This window comes from Camarhynchus parvulus, chromosome Z, assembly GCF_901933205.1.
Source record: "Camarhynchus parvulus chromosome Z, STF_HiC, whole genome shotgun sequence".
NCBI lineage: Eukaryota > Metazoa > Chordata > Aves > Passeriformes > Thraupidae > Camarhynchus > Camarhynchus parvulus.
Window position 1 is genome coordinate 61,686,018 of NC_044601.1, and position 18,488 is coordinate 61,704,505.

General features: G+C 51.2%; 1 protein-coding gene across 2 annotated transcripts in view; it reads right to left on the reverse strand.

Moving 5' to 3' along the window:
• Window positions 1–18,488, reverse strand: part of CNTFR (ciliary neurotrophic factor receptor) — a 200,830-nt gene that overhangs the window by 150,102 nt on the left and 32,240 nt on the right. The gene's annotated exons all lie outside the window — the stretch shown is intronic.

Genomic DNA, 18,488 nt, shown 5'->3' on the forward strand with positions numbered 1-18,488 from the left:
GGTCACACACCCACACAGCCCGCGATTCACAGCCTCGCCACTTGGTGCGGGGAAGGCGGATTTCTGTGCCGTCAGCAACAAGCAGAACCCTGATGCCTGGCTCAAAACCTTCCCCAAAACTGTCAGGCTCAGTCTCACAGCACAAAGATACTGGAATTTCTTCAGCACAACTGCAAGAATTTTTTTTTTTCTTTTTTTTTAACTGTGGATAAACTAATGTCTTTTCCCCCGCAACCCTGTTCTGAGAGCAGCTTAAAACTCTCTTTGCTAAAATTTTCCAAAAAAATTCAGCCGGAGGCAGAGACATGTGAAGTTTCAGTCCAAATGGTTAAAGGCTGGCGTAGTTTCAAGCAACTGAAGACAGGGGCTTATAATCAGAAGTGTCAGGCAGCCTTAATTATATTATTTCCTGAAGGAAATAGCTTTCCCTGCTGAAGTCCAGGAGTTATTAAAAAAAGTTGACCTCACTGGAACCAATCAAGATGGAGACAAGAAGCCTGTGATGGATTCTTAATGCAGGCGTGTTCATGCATCTGTTTTCAGGGGTCCATGATTTTAGGACAGGTATTCCCAGACAAGCCTGGCTTTGCAACACCTGAGAGCCAAGACCTAGGATGCAGAGCCCCCTCCCATCCATCCTCGTGGGTGCCCTGGGCAGGGGCACGTGGGAGCCCATGCATCCAGGGAGGGTGCTTGCCTGTGCCCAGATCGATTGCCTCGCCAAGGCAAGCGAGGAAAAACAGCCGGATGCTTTGTAGCTGTCAGGAGCACACAGGCTTTTTGTCCGTGTCTTCCTCTGTGCCCATAAATAAAAGTGACAGCAACTTTATTTAGGACTTCTTCCAGTTAAGAGGGGATGGAAGAAAAGTGAAAAATTAAATCGTAGCTCAGCAGAGGCAGAGGGGGAAGATCCTAGAGGCACAGCTCAGGCTGTGCCACTGCTGCAGCAGCCTGGAGTGTTGGTAGCCCTCACTCTCCAAAATCAGCACCTCCTCATCCCTATCAGTGCACCCCTCTCCCCTGCCCTTCCAGGGACAGAAATCCCTCCCACACTGCAGCCTCTGCCTTCTGCTGCCCATCCACTCCTCAGTGCACACTGAGAGGTTCAAGCATCTGGAGTGAGTTGAGGCGGAATAACCATGTCTCCTTATGTCCTAAAAGAGACGGAAGCAACCCCCAAATAATCCAGAGGAGAAAGTCACCTCTTCCCTGCTCGTGGGCAAAGGTTGTACTTGTAGCACCAACAGCTGCCCCAAAAGGCAGCTCAGCCCTGTGCAGCTCACCAGCATGGCTGAGCAGGGAGTGCAGCATCTCCACCAACATCCACTACCACAGAAAGTCCTGTCTGATTGGCTATAACCTCCAAGGAGTATTTTGCAATTGAGGAAAGACCCTCCTTTCTACAAAAAGCATGAGAAGAGACACAAAGAGCAGGAGAGGAGGGAAGCCTGCTCTGCAAGAGGGCTGAGCACCCTGCAGACCCAGCCCCCAGCAATGTTCCAGGATGAGGGAGCACAGCCAGGGTTTGAGCATCCCAGTCTGGTCCCCCCCAGCTCCCTGCAGCCTCTCCCAGCAGCACAGCACCTCGTGTCTCACAACGGTATTGCAACACACTGATAACACAAGCTTTGTTTCAACCCTCATCCTGTTTGCACCAGTGCTGAGCCAGAGCTATGCCACAAGCCAAAATCCAGTTCCACAGGGACTGTATGATTGTGCCAGTTCCCAGGTGCTTAGGGCCTTGACTGCAGCTCGTCTGGAGTCGTGCCCTGCACTTGTACACAAACACAAAAACTCGGGGCAGGTGTGTAAGAAAAGAACCCCCTCCCATCCCAGGGACGAGCCCACCCCATGCAGAAAGGATTAGGGTGGAAGTTGTGTGCAGGTCCCATGGGAGAGAGGCTGCCAGTGACCTCATGGGTTTCTTCCACTGCTGCCCTCTCCGCTGCCATGAGTCAGAGATTAATGACAGGCCATTTGTCAGCACTTGTGGCATCATTGCCAATCTCATTTCTGAGCAGACATCTGACCTTGCTTGCCTCCCCGAGACCCATGTTACCGCATGGCTCCAGCAGCCTCCTGACAGCTCCCAGGGGAAGCAACACAAGGCAGGGAACGGGGCTGTGACAGCTTGATCTTGAGTCAGGATGCACAGACAAACAGCTCAGGATGAGCAGAGTGTTTGTCAGCTTGCCCCACTGCGCTACCCCCCTCGCAGCTGGCACCCAAGAAAGGGCCTCTCTTACCAAGCACTGGGCTAGGTTATGGAGAAAGGAGATCTGTGTCCAAAGATGGGGCATAAGCAAAGCAAGCCTTGATTGAAACTCTGGAAGGAAGAGGAAAAAGGGTGTGGGGGACATTCAATCTTTTCCCCAAGCCTGCAGTATCTGCGTCTGTGCCCACACTGCCCAGCCAACTGAAGGGATCCATGTGCAGTTCCAGCTGTGGCAACCAGATCTTCTCCACAGCCAGCTGTGACCCAGGCTGAATCTCAACCCAGATCTCACTCAGTGAGGAGACCAGGTAAAATCCAGACACAGATCCATCCTGCATTCCTCAGCAGGACTTGTACCCATGTCCTGAGGTGGAGATGACCTATGCCACAGAGTCCAGCACTCTGCCCCAAACCAGGCCGTGTGGCACTGCAGAAGTCCACCATGCGACTGTCACTTGGTCACCACACACAGTTCTGGTCCTCCCCAGAGAGGGAGTAGAGGCACAGGGGAAGGGGAACAAAGTGTCTTCTGCATCATGGCATTCCAAGAACACCAAGGCTTTTCAGCCTGGGAAGAAGGAGGAGGCAGGGCTTACTTAGTTAGAGGACCTTGGGCTAGGCACACTGTATTGGCCAAAACATAATGTCCACGCTGCTCCCTATTAAACAACAGAAAACAAATTATTTCCAGAGGAGTAAAGAACATTCGAGAACAGGTCTTTGGACAAGTGCTGGTCCTGATGCAAGCTTTGCCTCCACGCAACCCTCAGCCTTAGACAGCCAGATGCATCCCCACCAGGAGGGATGAGACAAACACCAACACAGCTCCTCCTCTGTGCCAAGTCAAGCCAGTCCCAGCTCTCATGCTTCTCAGAAGGAGAACAAATTAAAATGATGTGGGACTGGGAAAAGACCCACTTGGTTAAGATGAAGAAATCAGTGCCATTAAACGTCATTAGAATAATATGCCCAGAAAGCTTCATAAAAGGAGATACCATATGATTGAATGCTCTCCAGACCCTCATTTTACACAGACCCAAAACATCAGCCCAGAGCCTCTTTTAACAGCCAACTCTCACTACAATCAGGTTTTAGGTTTTGTTTTGTGATGTGTTGTTTTTTTCCTGAGGAGCTTTTGGGTCTGCAATTGAAACTACAATTCCTTTAGTTCCTGGAGGGGGCAGAAAACAAAAATCATTTTTCATTAAGCTGAAGCAAATGGCATTTTTGCTTGTCAAAAATATTTGACACAACTCTGACAGACTTGACCAGACATATAAATAAAAGATTTAAATCCTTCTGCTTCAGAGCTTAAGAAAAACCTGCTGTCAGTCCAGTGCTAGTACAAACTCTCTCCCACAGGTCACATTCCCTGGGGGTTGCCAGCACCACCCTGGCACAGATGCTGGGATAGAGGGCAGGTACCAGCCACACCAGCCTTTTCAGGCCAGTAAAACCCCACCAGCCCGTGTTATCCCTCTGCTCTCTCGGGGACAGGATCAGCCTCCCCGGGCTCAAGCTGGCACACAGCTGGCTCCAGCAGCAGGGAGGTGAGCAGCATCGATCCCTTCCCTCTCCTGCCACCATCTGTATCTGATGGCAGCATCGACCCAGCAGCACTGGATGCTGTATTTCCTCGGCCACCTGGGCTGTGCAGCAGCCGCCTTCCCCATCCGTCGTGTCAGCGAGGCGGCCACAGACACCGTGACAAGACACAGAGCGGTGTCGGAGCCCATTTCTAAATCCTTCTATCCTATTCAAGCCAGGGAGGCTTATGTGTATGGATTTATACTGTTTGCCCCAATATTTAGCTACTGAGCTGACTAATCTGTGTGCAAGAAAAACCACGGTGGCTCAGAGGCTGAGCAATCTACATCATTCATCATTTAGATTAGCTATTGTCTTAATCCTCTTTAAACTACTGTATAATACATAAGGGAATGGATGTCCTGTATGCTCAGGATATGCAGGAAAAACCCAGGCTGAAGCTCAGAAGAGAGAAGTGAGAATGACAAATCCTATCAAGCCACAGAAGGAAAAGGAAACTTGTTGAAACCCCTGACAGATGGTTTAACTTCTTCTTACTCTCTCCACCCCACCAGCCTTTAATTATTTCCTAGACAGCTTCCCAATTACTTCCTAGGCAGCTTCCTAAACCTCTTCTGTCCTCTCCCTTCATACAGCCCCATGATGAGCTGTGGGCCCCAACCTGCAGCAGCCCATGCCACGTGGACTTGCTGCTGCCCCAAGGATTTGCAGCCCTGTGCCCCGGGAGCTGGGACATCCCACTCCAGCCTCAGCTGTGGCTGTGCTGCCATCAGAAAGGCAAAGGCTCTGCCCAGCCCAGTGCCAGGCCTTGGGCCCTGCCTGGCAAACAGGCAGGCTCAGGTCAAGGATTAAAGCCTTGCTTGGCTATCCAGGATCATGCCACGCATTGCTGCAGTGCCTGGCTGGAGGATGAACAGAACCGGGTTTCCTTAAGGCAACAGCGAAGAGTTCAGGGGCAGAGGGAGGGACAGCAACAAGGCAGTGGCAAACAAGGCTTTAGTTCACTGCCTGCCGGAGCTGAGGGAACTAATAAACAGACAGATGAGCTAAATTGTCTTCTAAACCTCTGTATCAGTATTCACATTACAGAGCCTGCTTCCAGCAATTCCAGCGTATTAATAATAAATGCTACATAATTACAGCAGACTTGCTTTGTCCTCTCTTTCTGTTTACTGTCAGTGTCTCTTTAACCCTTTGCAGTCCACAGCTGGCCCTCCACTGGCACCAGACCCTCCACAGATGGCACAGCCCTGGCATCACTGATGGGCATCTCTCCCAGCTCCCTCCTGGGCTGGGCAGGGTGCAAGGGGAGGTGAAGGAAAGCTCAAGTGCTGATACCACTCAGTAGGGATCACCTTTTACCTGTCAAAGCCCTGACAATCTTGCTGCAGGGCAAGAAAAAGGTGTATTTGAGGCCTCAGGAGTACCCCCAGGCTGGGATGAGCTGGGAACTGTGCAAACAGCATCTCCAACATACAGAGGAATAACAAGTCACCAAGAGCCGCTTAACAGCAAAGAGGGTTTATGGCCTCTCCTGGCTTTTCCCCTCCAGATTTGCAGCTGGATCTGCCTTCCCCACACACATGATTTTGGGATATCTGTACCCCAGCCCATTGGGACCCTTACTGCTGCACCCATGGCCCTTGGGCTGTCAGTGATGCAAACACACACTGCTGGGAGCTGGATGTGGCCTCTGGAGCAATCCCTGAAGGACATATTCCTGGGGACACAGAGGAGATGACCCACACAGGTGCCAAGTCTGGTACCCAGGCAGGGAAGAGCAAAGGTTTTGGATAATCAAGTTTGAACCAAACACCTCCTGTGTTTGAGCAGTGGCCATATGCCCCATTCTCAGCAGCACCACAGCCCCACACAGCTGCTCTTCCCAAGTCTCCTTCCTCACAGACAAGCTGTGCCAAAATGCCTGCCCTGTCTCATCATTTCATGAGCTGATCCAAATGAGAGTTAAAGACCCTCTGGCACTTTTCCCCCAAATTTTTGAAGTATTTAATGCAATGTAGCTGCAAACTGAACTCTGGAGCCTGCTTTACTTCCCACAGGACTCTTGCTAAGTATTTCTTCCTTAGTTGGAAGCAAAAAGCCCCAAAAACTTTGAAAAAAGGCCCACATTAACAGTGCAATAGCGGTTTTTATCTGAGCACAGGTTTAATTTGCACCTTTCAGGCTAGCTGTCTCTTTTCCAGCCTTGCAGGGAGGCTGCCATGGCTCCTAACATGGCTTCAATAAGAGAACAAATACCTCAAATGGGATTTCTGGAAGAAACCAGCATGCAAAACAAAGTATGCCTGCCTTCCAGTGCAAATTAACTCAGCTTCTGACCCGACTGCAGACCTTTCCAGACAGGAGACCCACTGGACAGCAAATGAATGCCAAACAACTCAGATGCAAATCTCTCCCTGCACAGAGAGCCTCAAATGCTAAGGGAACACTTGTTTCAAACAGCTGGGCACTGAAAAGCCTTGGAATGGAAAAACACAAACAACTTAAACCCAGTTACATCACTCACACAGGGAAGGCTAGGCTGGAGTGACAGAAGAACATCTATCCCTCAGACACCCTGTCTCCCACTCCACCTGGGACATGCAGAGCATCCCCCAGTGCTGACATCCTGCCATCGTTTTCCAGTGGTTCACACAGCTGCACACATCCTCTTTGCATTTTCTGTGCCATCTCTCCCCTGGCAGGTGAAGCACAGAAGATTTTTTTTCCTCCCTGTACACAGACACTTTTTTTGATTTCTCAAAGAATAAAACAGCAACTGATCATTCAGGAATAATCACTGAAGAAAAAGGAAGACAGCACTTCTGTCCTAAAATGAGTATAGGCTCCAAGAAAAGTGTGAGGGACAGACGGGAGCAAGACACAAAGCCAGGAGTCCTCTGTGCCACTTACATGGAGCATGCATGCCAGAGAAGGATGGAGCAGAATGGGAATTGGGAAGGAATGGGATCATCATTGTTACATCCAGCTCTTCCTTGTAGGAAGCCTACTTGGAGAGCAACATACTACACTGTTAAAGCTAGCAGATCTCCCCAGGGCACAAGGAAGGGCAAGTTCACTCTGCTGGGCGGCCCTGGGTTGATTGTATCTCTGCCGTCTCTTCACTCACTGCCACTTTTGGCAAGCAGCTCCAATTTCTACACAGCAGGGACTTGTGCAAAGGGCACCCAGCAGGCTGGAGTCCCCTCATACCACCACAGGATGGGACAGGCAGCAAAGCAACCATCCATATGGACAGGAAGGGAAACCCACAAAGACCTGCAAGGAAGATGGCATATGTCAGCCCCAGAAAGGAAGATCCTGAGCTGGACTGGGGCACAGGCAGCCTGTGCTGCTGGAGGAGCTCCCACTCGCAGGGGGAAGGGATGGATGGCCCTGCCAGCCCCTCACAGCACCCGCCAGACACATGGGCCCCAGCACTGCTGAGCTGGCTGCCACTGAAGGACTGCAAGGGTGGATGTGCCTGGACTGAGCCCTGCTCAGTGATCAACATTCACCCAGGGTTACCAGCCAGCACTCATAGAGGCAAATAGAGTAAAGCATTAGTGTTCTGAGGTCCCAGACTCATCTCCAGGACAGCCTGCATCCCAATCTGTAGGAGTGTTGGGGGGTAGGATGGTTGGGAAGTACAGAGATGAGAGATCCCTAAAGCCAGGTCATGGAACTTGTGGTTTATTGCAGAGGGCGTGGGTGCGGGGCCCTGCTGGGAGCTGCCAGCCACAGCTCAGAGCAGACCTGAGAGAAGAGAGGGGTAGAGAGGATGAGAGGGTAAGAGAGTTAAAAGGGTAAGAGAGTAAAAGAGGTAAGAGAGCAAGAGGAGTAAAAAGGGTAAGAGAGCGAAGTTCTCGTTACAATACAATACATCTTCTTCTGTGTTGAATATTCTAATTCTCACCAACCCATCTAGTACAAGATACAAATCTTATAGCATTTACATACAGCCTATAAGAATCACTACATTACCATACTGTGCTACATTTTAAACCCTAAACTCTACTCTTTGGACCCCTTCTGCCAAGCAGGCAGGGTCTGCTCTGACCCTTGGACCTGTCTGCAAGCAGAGGGTATTGTTTCATCAAAAGGGGAAACAGTCAGCCACAGCATTGTTTTCCAGTTGTTCAGTAACTCTCAAAGACATCTCAAAGCTTGCTTTCATTTCAATCTTGCTTATAGTTTCTATATTTTCAAATTTTTTTGCCAGACAATCATATTTATAAGGCTTTCCTGTTTCATCTTCCCCAACACCAATCCCCTGCCAGGGCTGTTTCCCTGGTCTCTAACAACACCCATGTCCAAACCCACCCCCCAAATCTCAGGATGCTCCTTGGCAGTTGATGACAGCATGTTGCAGGCTGGGTGACGCTCCTGTATCAGCCCCCTCCGAAAGCCATTTAGAAAAGAGACAGCAAGTTATTAATTACAAATTAAGCTGCTAATTGATACTAAGCTCTGTTAGCTCTAGGGGAAACAGAGGCAGAGCTGTGGCCCTCACTCCACGGTTCACTGACTGCAAGAGCAATATGAAGGGCCTGAGCTCCCCAAGAGAGCTGCTGAGGGCACAGTCACACCAAATCCAGCTTGAGCTGCATGCCTCAGCCCAGAGATCTCTAACGCTGCACTCCCTGCATCCCTGACCTGCCTTCAAGCACCGTGACCACCAAAGGTTTGAACACCCTCTCCCAGGTGAGAGTCAGACCCCAGACCACCCCCCACAAGCCCAGTGATTGCCTCCATCAGACTTTTGCTGTAATACAGCGCAGGAGTGACAGCCCCAGGGCTCACCCCAAATAAAGATTTCCTCTCTTGGAGGGGATGAGCAGTTTTCCTATCACCACAGCCCAGCAGCAATTCAAGGTCTGCACAAAGAGCCCCAGGTTTTTCTGGTGCTGTGTGGACTCCTGCATCTTGCAGGGAATAAGAGATGAAGCCATGCAAGAAACAGCCCGTGCCAGACAGAAAGGATCTGAAATCTGAAATCCTAGATCTCATCCCTCCTGCCAAAAGTTCCTCAGCTCTGCCTTCTGAAAAACTAAGGACACAGTGCAGAATTACCTTCTCTCTTAATAGGTAACAGGTAATAAGTAATAAAACAATAATATTAGTAAATAATGAATAGGAGGCAGTAAAGTTCTAAAGTATTTCACCACTTTGCTCCAACTTTGAAGCACATGGGAAGTTCTTCTCTTGCAAGAGAAGCTCAGCACTTGCCCACTTTGGACAGACCTGCCTTGTCCAGGGGCTCTGCTGGAGCAGGACCAGTTCTGTTGGGTTTGGCAGTTGAGCAGCGGATGCCAAAGGTTCCATCCATTCACTCTTGCACTGCCCTTCTCCTCTGGCAGCTCAATTAAGCCTAACGAATTACATCCAGCACAAGTCATGAGCAAACACAGGAAGACTTGGCGGCCGCAGTGCTGTGCAAGCAGAAGGTGAATAAATAAAATTGACTCAAGTTGATAGAAGATGTCAGTTCAGTGGTAGAGAAGCTGTAGTGAAGCATCTGTTTGGGTGCCTTTGGCCCAAAAGAGGACAAAACAAAAATGACACAAAAAGCAAGTTCTACTTTTAAATGGGAAAAACTCCAGAGAAGTTTTATACTATTTCAACATTTAAGTTTTAGACTTAAAAAAAAAAAAAGGAGTATTTGTAGTTACCAGAATGGATTTAGGATCTGAGCTATAGAATATTGTAGCCTGACTCAGATCTCAACTCAATGCCATGCAGGGGGCACAGGACCAGCCATCTCAGGTACAGAGGCTCTGCAGGTCAGGGCTGAGCATCTCAAAGATGGGACTTTTTCTCATCTCCTATTCCTGTTGCAGTGTTTGACATGGGGACAAGATAATTCTCAATGCCTGACCCCAAACTGGGCTGTGGTGTGTGCCCGGTGCCCTGGTGCTTACAAAAACTCCTCCATCTCCTGGCTCTCCCTACCCATCAAGATGTTTGAGATTGTCATGATGCCCCTCAACATCCTGCTTCACCTTCCCTCTCTGGGCTACACAGACTCACTGCTCCCAGCATCTCCAACGTCATTCTTCTCCACAAACCCTCCAAGTTCCCCTGCCCAAAACCACTCCAAGGAGTTTTGACATCTCATTCCCCCAGGAGATGATGTTGGAGAGATCTACAAACCAAGACAAACTTCACAGCTTCCTAACAGATAAGAAACCCCTCCCAAACCCAGTTGTATCCAGTTGTAAACAACTGCCACAGTTTTCCCTTCAAAAAACAAAGAGCCCTGCTCCATGGTGGCACAAACAGTTGCCGTTTCAAGACAGTTTTCCCTCCTCCCCTCCCCTTCCCTTCCCCGTTCAATTTGAAGTCAATTACAGGAAGGTTAATGGGGCAGAGAGGATGCCAGTTGGCTGGGTAATGATGTCAAAGCACCTGGCATTGCCTGGGCAACAGCTAGGCAGCGGGGATGCAAATGAAGGCACAGGATTGCACTTGGTCCCTCAAAACGAGCTGATGCAATTGAGCGTATCAGCATTAATGAACATGGAAATAACGAGAGAGCACCCAGAGAAACAAGACACTGATGGGGGGTGGGGGCTGTGCCCACAGCAGGGAGATATGGTGACGGGCACCATGTTCTGGCTGTCAATGGGAGCAGCTTCCACAGTGCTGACGCTCTCCCAAGGCTTCACTCAGATGTGCTTTCCGTGGGTCAACACTCCAGCTCTGCACACCCGAGACCAAATCGCGATGATCTGCTGAAAGCTCCCCTCATACAGCTCCTGGCTCCTCTCCAGACAGTCTGTGACAGGAAGAGCAAGAGGGGAGAGTGTGTGCGTCAAGAGGCCACATCTCAGAATGACCTGATAAACATGGGGCCAAGGCAGCAAAGACCCAGAGGCAAGAGGTGCACAGGAGCAGAGGGGTTTGAGGGCATTTCAGTGCAAAGAGCAGTGACCTGCTCAGTAGGAAGGCTGTTCCAGCAGTGCAGACCAGATTCTCCAAAGCTTGCAGTCCCCACATCATCTGCAACTGATATTTTAAAATTTTCAGGCAGAGGAACGGGAGCCTCTATATGGAATGTTGTCTGCCAGTACAGCACTTGGCACAGGGTGCTTCCATGGACCAGGGCTTCAGAGCAGCACATCAGAGTACTGCAAAACCCCAGTCACCAGCAGAAAGCCCTTTCCAGCTTTGTTCCACCATCCAGCTGCTGGATCTTCTCCTTAGTGCACAAGCTCCATCAGATCCCCTTCAGCACATTTACTGCTTGCAAAACCTTCACTCCAATACTGTTCAGTGCTTTTCTATCCCCGGCCTTTAAGACCACTGCATGCCCCGCTGTCCCTCTTTCCTGACACCACCTCAGACAGCAGCACAGCTCCAGTGAAGCAGCTGCCTTTGGTCCTCATGCAGAGTTCATCCATCCCTCCAAATCCCAGCGCCGCAGGTGGTGGTGCCCCTGTCGTGCTCAGCCTCCTCACACTCCACCGCCAAAATATCCTCCAGGGCAGCTACAGCTCCACCAGGAGCCAGAGCGAGGTCCCACAGGGCCTCTGCTGCCCCAGGAAAAGCCGTGTTGGAGGGACAGGGAAAGGCTGACAGCTTTTCTCACACCAGTGGCTATCAGAGCTTGCATGGTTGAGACGCAGCTGTGCAAATGAGACCCCAGCAACCACCCCCCAGCCCCAGTGATTCCCCACAGGCGTGAAGAGCAGTATCAGGGACACAAAGAAGCCGACGCCACGGGGAAGCACTTGGGTCACGCATCCATTTACAAGGTCATCGCCCTGTGCCTCTTTAAAGCACTTCACTTTCGCCAGAGGCAAGTCAAGGTGACTCGGACAGACCGTGCTGCCGCTGCCCCCGTTCCCACCGATGCTCCCTGCTATCCCTGGAGAGCCCCGGGGAACCCAGGGCATCCTTCTCTGCCCTCTGGAAACGGCCCAGCAAAGCAGCAACCCCGGCCATAAATAACACTGGCAATGGGTAAAAGCAGAGCAGCCGTGGGCTCTGCAGGGACCGGAGCATCCCTGGCTGATCCATACGCAGGCTCTGTGGCATCCAGCCCCTGCCTCAAGCAAACACTTTCCGAACATCCTCGCTGCCCACCACAGCGGGACCGGGCACGTCTGGGCTCACAGCAGCGCCATCCCAATGCCAGGTCTCTCCTTGAGTCTCCACATGTTGCTTTTAAATGTCAGCAGTAAAACCTGCTACAGAGAGGGAATTAAATGGAGGAGGGGGAGGAAGGAAGGAAAAAAAAAAAAGGAGAGAGAAAGACGAAAGGGAGAAGAGACAGCTCTGCTAATGAGTCAGCCAGAAGTCTCAGAATCCACTTGAAACACGTAGGGCTTAATTTAACTTAATGGTTTTGTCAAACATTGGCACTCTGTTAAAAGCACAGGAGAGCTGGTAATCCAAATGCCAGTGGCTCTGCCTTTGCTAGTCACAAGAAAGCTGCTGTTCCAGTCCCCAGATAGATCCATCTGGTTTCATGCAGGCAGCAAGTATGGCCCTGGCTAATGCAGTCACTCATGAGGGTAGCTCTGTATTTACTTAGCACCGGCAGCAGCTCTGACTTTGCCCAGAACACAAAAAATAAACACAGCCACTGCATTTCTGAGCTTGTACATGTCTTAAGGCAGCTCCAGGCTTCTCCTGAAAACACGGCTCTGTCAGGGGAAGAGAGATTTGCAACTTACCCTGGGGAAGACAAAATGAAATCTCTGACCTATGCGGACTTTGGAAAGGAGTTGGAAGAAAAAAAGAACAGCAAGCCCTTTGCTCACAAGCAGGCAGAGAAAGACATGAACTGAGCTGAAAAAGCAGCTGGTTCCCCACCCAGCCCTGCTCTCCCTCCTCTTTGCAGCAGCCCTAGGTCAAGGGCCCCCAGCAAACCCCATGAGAAGAAATGGGACTCAGTCCTAGAGCAGCACTAGCTCTGCTGCTGTCAAATCCTCTTCTAGAGAAAAAAGCAGAAATTTCAACCTGCCATTTAAGATGATCTTCCTTCTGCAGACTGAGCCCATCTTTACACACAGTAAGGACAAGAAGAGGGTGCTTAACACTCCTTGCCTGCCCTGATGCCCTATTCTGGCAGTAGACTGGGAATTTGGGACATCTCATTTTGGCTTTATCCCCTCTCTATGGGCACCAGCAGATGAATTTCTACACCAGGCACTGTGTGATTCAAGCCACTGAGCCACAGGCACACCAGGGACAGCAACAAGGGCACCCTCCTCTTTGCAATGACAACAGTCCAATAAGGTCAAGCTTACCTGTAGAGTCTTCAGAGGAGGCTAAACCATCACTTTTAGCCTTGCAACCATCTCCAGGACACCAGTCACTGATCTTCCCTCTGCACCCACATCCTCCCATGCAGCAGCAGCCACAACAAACTGGTGAGACCAGAGATGCTGCTGAGCTCTGCCCACCTCCCCAGCCCCATATATTCCCAACAGCAGATCCCAGAAACCTTCCCTTCCCTAGGGAAGCCTCCACTTCCCAGCATATTCCTCAGGCCTTGCTCAGAGGACCACCTCTGCCATATATCCCAAGGCAGAGGGTGGTTCAAAGGGCAGCCCTAAAGGAAGCAGTGCTGCCAACCCCCAGAGCAGAGGACAACAGAGAGAAACAAAGCCCTAAACTCCAGGGCCATGGGCACATTCCCTGCTCCACACAGTGCAGGTGGGGAAAGGACTCCAGGAAAACTCAGGGGGGGCAGTGGAGGCTTTTGAGCCCCTGCAGCCCCTTAAACCTCCCCCTCCATCCCAGGACCTGGATTCCTGTTTGATTTAAGACACAAATGGGATCGAGTTTAAAGGTCTCAGCCTGGCCCTTGACTCCTTGGTGGGAGTCTTTCCACATCACAAAACCACCAGACAATTCAGCCTGATTGACAGCCTTTCAGGCAGAGGGGCCCGGAGCTGAGGGAGGGGAGGGGGCTCTGGGTCAGGGCTAAGGGGGGGCAGCCGGAGCAGTGCATGGGGCTGGGAGAGCAGGGGGTGGCTGTGCAGTGGGGACAATATTCAAGGTTTGTGCTTCCGCAGGAGAAAGGTTTTTGGGAAAGGCTGAGAGGCTGGAGTATTCTTGAGGAGCTATTAAGTTCCACTTAACACGGGCAAAATCCGAATTGCAGATAGCACAGGCAAGGGGGAAATAGAGATTTGGTACAATGCACTTTTTCCTGAGGTAAGGGCATGGCAGCATAGAGCAGAGAAAGCAGGAAGCTGAGGGCAAGGCAGAACGGGGACCCCAGGCTCACAGAGAAGAGACAGTGACAGGCACGAGCCAGGAGACATCAGGGATGGAAAAACCAAGTGAGCAAAGCCAGAATTCAGTGACCCTGGGCTCAGCCACTGGGGCTGCAGCAAAGGCTGAGATGGCAGTACAAAAGCATATGCACACATGGACACGTGCCATATTCTGCCTTCGGCCCTATCCCTCTCTCCAGCTCCAGCAAAACCCAGCCCAGTGAAGGGCCTTGACCAAGTTATCCCTGCAGCAACAGGCAGGACCCCAGAATAACCATTGCAAAGATGAAGTGCTTCCTCACCTCCTCCGCCCTTCTACTCCTCACACTCCAGCTCAGGAGAGGTGGGCACAGTGGTCAGCTCCCTCCAACATGGCTCTTCCCCCTGCTACAGGGCTGATGCCAGCAACCTCCATGGGTCTGCAGAGCCCCAACTTCCACGGGTTGTGGTCAGGCCCTTCCAAGCCCATTCACCTTGCTAATTCTGGGAGAAAGTTCCCTTGAAAGTATTCTCACCTTGCAGTCTGGGTCAAACCCATGTTTGCCAGCTCTTCTCAAGAGGGCACTTCTGCAATAGGATGAGAGTCATCACTTGGGGAGACCAGGCAAGGGAATGCAAGAGGACCACAGATACTTGTCATGCTATCTTATTTATACCCTCTTTTACACACAGGAAACCCATTCTCCTACCTTTTTTTTCCCCTCCTCTAAATAAAAGAGAAAAATTTTAAGCTGGTGCTCTAAAGCACAGCAACCGCCAGCCCATCTCCATGGCTTGCCAAGAGAGCAATTCATCCTCTGCCTCTATTCTGCAGAAGGTAAAGCCCCCCCTCTCGCTTTTGTTCATCTCCCCGCTCTTTTGTCTGGCCCTGAAAGCGTTGATCACTCCTGCATGAGGAATGTGAAACTGATGTGATGTGATAGGAACAATGCTCCAGCCCCGGTCCTTGCAGCCACATCAAAGTCCCCATTTGCATGGCTTCCCCTTGCCTGCCTGTCCCCCTCTGCCCCCGGCCGTGCTCTGGCTGCTTCAGCGCCTTCATTGTCCTCCCAGCTTCCAGAAGCAGCCTTGGCCTCCTGCTAAAAGGCACTCGATGCTGCTAAAAGGCAGCATCTGGCTAGAGGGAGATGTCACTGTCGCAGGTGGCACTGCTGACTAGGATGCACCAAGGTGCTCCCTCTGCTCATCCTGCTGCTGTCTGGTTCCCCAGCTTCCATTCCCCAAAGGATGCCTGTCCCCAGAGCACTGCCAGGCTGGGGTGGGGGCCTAAAAGGATGGAGAGGTAAGGAAGACAAATCCAGAGGTGTGGGGCAGCAGGGCCCAGCCCTGCTAGAGGAGAGTGGGGAAGTGCTTTAGCATAAAGATTATGCTAAAGCCAGTGAAAGGCTTTCATTTCTAAGCCAGTGAAAGGCACAGAGGTGGTTCACTGAAAATGCTCTGCCCTTGCAGTATCTGGGAGAGGCAGGACCCTGCCTGTTCTCCTGGTGTAGTGGGAGAGGCCAGGATGCAGACACTCAGTGAGGACACAGCCTGGCAGCTGGGCACCACCGCACTTATAAGCACTTCCAGCTCCTGCAACACCCCCAGCAATGGCAGTGGCACAGGGCTCTGAGAGTGCTGCAAAAGCCACTGCAGGAGCTGCATAACCAGAGCCCTGGGTCCAGGCAGCCTCCTGCCAGGCTGCTGAACCCAGGAACGCTGTCAGCAGGTAAAAATCCTGCTGCCACTTTGCAATGGGCAGCTACAACCCAATGCTAAGCAATGCCCTTCCCAAAGCACACTCCACAAGGAGCCCAGCTTGCCAGACTTCATCAGGCCAAAGGCTTTAACCCAGCAAAGGAGGCTGGTGAGAGAAAACAAACCCGTCAGCAAGACAGAGAATCTGTCCCACAGTGGCTCCATAGCAAGTCTCTGTTGGCATGACAGCAACTGGAAAGTGATCACCCTACACCTCCCAGGGGCACAGTCTGCCTCTAAATCCAGTGGGAGGTCCAGGCAAGCAAGTTCCCTTTCTGTTCAAAGGGCATCCAGGTGCCTGCTGACACACAGGGAGATGCAGGCAGCACCTTGGCAGGGAAGGGGAAATCCAGGCAGCGGCCATGCCAGCTGTGGAGCAAGGGAGAGGCTGACATGGAACAGGTCCAGAGGAGAGCAGTCGTGGGGCCACACGGAATCCTGGGCTGGAAACAGCAGGGACAGTGATGGCTCTGCAAAACTGAGGGCTGCTGGTGCACCTTGCAAGCTGAAGGACTTAATTTTTGGCAAAGAGGAAATAAACTTAGCTCACCCTTGCCATCAGGGCCTATGTAAGATTGATTCTCCATCCCTCTCAACCCGGAGTTTCCATTCAGCCTTGACACAAACCATGATGCTGAACTGGTCTGTGCCACCAACCAACACACAGAGATGGGCAGCATCTGTCTGCTGAACAGCAGAGGCTTCCAGATCCAGCCATTTCCAACACAGAAGGCAAGATCCAGGTGAATCTGTGAATCTGCAGTCAAGGCTTTGAGCCCAAGCACATCTCCACCTTGCACCTTATACAGGTCAGTGATGAAGAGAGACTCAGGTGTTTTGGCTTCAGATGCACAGAAAACATAAATAAAACGTCCAAGAGCCATGCATGGATCATCAGCCCTGAGATCCAAATGCACTCATGGGTTACATGTAGGGTGTAGTGCTCTAAGGTTAAACAGGCACTTCTTAAACATTTCCCAGGCCACCTCTTCTCAAGCAGCCTCCCTCATCTTGAGATGCCCTACCTTTCTTCAGTTTTTACCTGGTCTTGCTTATTTTTTATAAGCTTATAAATGGTAAGCTTTATAATTTGCTTATTATTTGCCCCCTATTTGAGTGCCTCTGCTCCTCATCTCTGGCTGGAGCTCAGGAGCCTGCCAAGGGACACAGCACTGGCAACTATTCCTGATTTATACTGATGGAGAATATAACTTCCCTTTACTAAAGTAAATAGAGTCTCTACCAAGAGGCAGAGCACAATATTTTTTTATTAATGAGCATATTTCTGCCTCAGTGCTCACCGGGGAGGCAAGACAGTCAACATGGAAGAGCTAAAACCCTCTTCCTAACACTCTGGGTCACATTTGCTACACAAGGAGCCTGCTGTTGTGCATTATACCTGGCCAATGTCACTCCTGTTTAGGAAAGAAATCTCTGCTAGAGAAGTATCTTGGGGTATGATTAAGGAGGATATTTTATGCTGGCACTCAGGCTTTTCCCTGCCAAGGTGGTTTACCTTAGGATGACACCAGAAAGGCTGTTTGGCTGTAGCTATCCTCACACACTAAACAGAGCCCCCAGCAGTTTTGAGGCTCCTTCACCAGGCTGGGAGAAGCACAGCACACCCAACCATGCTGCCCTCCCCTCTGCTGGACTCCTGCCTGGTTATCCCCAGGGGATGAAGCTCAGAGTTCCCTGTGGTGGGCCGACCCAGGTTGGATGCCCACCAAAGCTAATCTATTGCTCCCTTCCTCAGCTGAACAGGGAAGGTAGAAAGTACAGCAAAAACTCCTCAGTCAAGATTATGCCAGGGAGAAATCACCCACCAATTACAGGCATTGGAAAACCAGATTCAGCTTGGGGAAATTAATATATTTTATTACCAATTGAATCAGAGTAAGGTAATGAGAAATTAAACCAAGTTTTAAAACACCTTCCCCTCACCCCTTCCTTCTTCCTGGGCTCAACTTCACCCCCAATTTTCTTTACCTCCTCTCTCCCAGAGGCTCAGTGGAATGGGGATTAGAGGATGCAGGCAGTTCATCACATGTTGTCTCCGCTGTTCCTTCCTCCTTAGAGACTGGAATCCTCACACTTTTGCCATGCTCCAGAGTGGGTTCCCTACCACAGAAGTCAGTTCTACACAAACTTCTCCAGCGTGGGTCTGTCTCATCAGCTACAGTTCATTAACTTCTCCAGCACAGGTCCCCTCCACAGGGTCAGGAAGAGCCTGTTCCAACGTGGACAGGGTCCCCAGTCCTGCCAGCAAACCTGCTCCACCGTGGGTTCCTCTCTACAGGCCACAGGACCTGTCAGGAGCCTGCTCCAGTGAGGGACACAGCCTCCTTTGGGCATCCACCTGCTGTGGCATGAGGTCTTCCACAGAAAGCACATGGATGTCTGCCCCAGGAGGGACCTCCAAGGGCTGCAGGGGCACAGCTGCCTCACCCTGGTCATCACCATGGGCTGCAGGGCAATCTCTGCCCTGACATCTGGAACACCTCTTCCCTCCAGGCCCTCACTCTCTGCAGAGCTGCCACTCCCACATACCCTCACTCCTCTCTGCTCTGGCTGCAACTGCAATTTTTTCCCCCATTTCTTAAATCTGCTATCCCAGAGTCTCTGCCATAGCTGCTGGTGGGGCTGGCCATGGCCAGTGGCAGGTCTGACTTCAAGCTGTTTTTGGCTCTGTCACACACAGGGGAAGCTTCTGGCTGCTCTTCTCACAGAAACCACCTCTGCAGCTCCCACCCCCA